The sequence below is a fragment of the Pteropus alecto genome, unplaced genomic scaffold, assembly GCF_000325575.1.
Source record: "Pteropus alecto unplaced genomic scaffold, ASM32557v1 scaffold7, whole genome shotgun sequence".
Taxonomy (NCBI): Eukaryota; Metazoa; Chordata; class Mammalia; order Chiroptera; family Pteropodidae; genus Pteropus; species Pteropus alecto.
This window is the reverse complement of record NW_006494614.1, coordinates 55,028,500-55,031,457: the sequence shown is the minus strand read 5'-3', so window position 1 is coordinate 55,031,457 and position 2,958 is coordinate 55,028,500. Positions and strand designations below refer to the sequence as shown.

The 2,958-nt window shown below is 42.0% G+C and overlaps 1 pseudogene; it reads left to right on the top strand.

Moving 5' to 3' along the window:
• The first annotated feature begins 1,219 nt into the window (after positions 1 to 1,219).
• Positions 1,220 to 1,380, top strand: LOC112474636 (annotated as a pseudogene).
• Positions 1,381 to 2,958: the final 1,578 nt, after the last annotated feature.

Here is a 2,958-nt window from a genome sequence, read left to right as displayed (position 1 = left end):
TGAACAAGTTAGGAAAGTAATCCAGATTTAAATAAACAGTCACTGTGTGGAAGCTAACCCAGCTCATTTATATAAAACTCCTTGATTTATGGAAAATATGGCATTTCTAGGAGGAGAAAATAAGACAACTTGTGATATAATGATTATTATTCATAAGAAATACCACTACGGTCTTTCCTCTGTTTCTAAAAGCATTATCTTCTCAAGGAAATTACAAAGCCTTTAATTGGCATTAATTGGTTGTACCTATGTTCATTGTGATGATAATCACAAGAGTAGGTATCATTTTTGAGTTTCCAGGTTAGGTCATGGGGACTCTTAGGCTTCAATTCAAATTGTATGACCCTTGGAGAACTAGACTGTAAGCTTCATAAGGGTAGGGGTCTTTTCTGTCATCCTCAAGACCATATCCTACCCATAGTCCAATACAGTGTCTAGTATATGATGAGTGTTCCATCAATATTTGCTGATATGTTTAATTCAACAGTTATTATCTCTTTTAATACTCATAACAGCCCTGAAAGCTTAACTTTATTAGCTCTAGTTTGTGAACAAGAAAGTTGACCCGCTTCAAAGCTAGCTACACAATTACATATGCAATGGGTGTTGCAGGGGTACAAGAAATTTGCTTTATGGTCACATGATCTCTGAGCATAATATGGGAGAGTCAAAAAGAATAATATTGCTTATGTAAAGATTCTTTTTATGCTTCCTCAGCATTGGAGGGCGTAGCTCTGTTGGCCATTTGACTAGAGAAGGAACTCAAAACGTCGTTTCTGGGGAAAGGTAGAGTCAAGGGGAGAAGTTTAGTCTGGAGAAGAGAAGGCTAAGGGGACATAATAACCACCCAGGGCTGACTCGAAGCAGAAGAGACTGTTGTGAGCTGCGTGGGCCCAGAGGGCAGGAAACAGTGCAAGTTTTAGGGAAACTGATTTTGGTTCAACATGGGGAAGAACATTCTAACTCATTCTGCTGTTTAAAAATCAAATAGTTCACCTTGGAGGTAATAAATCCCCTGTTGTTAGAAATGCCCAAAGTGGGATTACATGATCACTTGACAGGGGTATTGTAAAAGGGATTTAAACATTGGCTAAGGGGGAAAAGGCACTAGGCTAAATGAATATTTCCTTTATGCCTCCTAAAATCAATGATTCTATAATCCTGTATTGGAAATTTGTAAAGATGGTGTCCATAAATGAATGTATTTAAAAGGAAACTAATCACTTCTCAGCCTTTGGGCTAAGATCAAGTGCAGTATCTGTTCTTATCAGTTTAAGAGGAAACTAAGTGATAGATTAGGTCAGATTCCATCAGCCTATAATGTCTTCTAGGGCAGGATATCTGTCTGTGTGATATAGCATTGTGTTCTCACCACCTGTCACTGTGCCTGGCACATAGTATGCATTTATTAACATTCATTAAATGATTCACTTGGAGTCCTGGGTACACTGGGGAAACTATCATGCTTTGAGCACTGAGGTCTCAAGAAGTTATTGAGTATGAAAACTGAGCCAGATCACCTTTCTTGTTTCCCTTTCCTAGGTAGATTATAAGTTTGGTCTAGAGGGAAAATTTTCTACTCACTTGTGTTTTAAATGTTGGACTCACATAGAGTCTTCTCTTCCAGAGAAGTGCCTCGACGTGTGTTATTCTCTGTTGGCCTCACTGACTCAGAAGCTGTTTGTGAGTAGACCATGCAGAAGTCAACTTGCAGAATGCTAGAATGGGAACACTGGCAGAGGCCTGAGAGATGCACTACTCTATCTGCAAGAGTGATGGGGACGGAAATTAACAGGCAGAAAAACATAATCCAACATGCGGAGCCACCCTAGAGGTGACACTGGAGAATCCCCAGAGGGTGACAACGATTGTGTCTAGCACTGAGTCAGGCACTATCAGGGTCTCAATACAATACAGTGAATGAGAAAACAAATGGAGCAGAGTGGTGTCCAGGAGCAGTGCTGGACTTGGGACCAGGAAGCCTGGATTTTCCTCTGGATCTGTCACTGACTCCCTGTGTGACCCTTACATGTTCTTTATCTTTTCTAGCTATCATCTGGGAATATTCAGCATTCATATAACTGTCCTATTTGGAGGTAGTATCTATAGACGCAGGGTAACATGGTTGTCTTGACTAGTTGGTAATTAAAATGACTTTAGGGCCATTTTATAGGAGTAGAGTAAGTAGGGCTGCATGTATAATTGGGTATGGGACGTGAAGGAGGGGTAGTGTTCAAGGATGACTCCCAGATTTCTGACTTAGGCAGCCGGATGGATGGCAGTGATGTTTGCTGAGATATGAGAAAGCAACCAGGAGTAGTTTTGAGAGGAAGCTAATGAATGGCACCTTGAGCTCCCAGAAGCCCACATACTCAGAAAGATCCTGGCCCTTTGGCTCTTCCCCCACCTCCTTGAGTGAGAATAGGCCCACTGCATGAGAAGGTGAGCAGACCAAGATCAGGTAGCTCAAATGTGACACAGCCCTCTGGTTACGCTTCCTGGTGCTGGAAAGCTTCAGGGGCTGTTGTAACTCAGCCTTAAATCTCCGCATCTGTCTTTTCTCTTATAGCTAAGGCAGCTCCGGAAGAAAATATGGAGATCTGAGACCCACAAACCTAAAATTATTAAGAAGAAGAAAGAGGAGGAGGCAGAGAAGGAAGAAGAGAAAAAGGAAGAAGAGGAGGAGGAGGAAGAAAAAAACAGGGGAAACTTCAAGATCAGAAGCTGGTTTTATGCCAGAGTTTTGCTTCATTCAATGCACTAGGCCACACTCCCCCTGGTTTCTAAGGACCAACTGTTTGATGCCTGGAGCCTATGTCAGCGCTTCCAGGCCTTGATGCGAAATAAATGAAACTAGAAGGATAAAAAATAATGGAACTCCCTGAGGACTGGGGGAGGCTGGGAACATCCAACTGAGTGGCAGACTGAGGGACTGGCAGGATGGGGATCAATATGTAA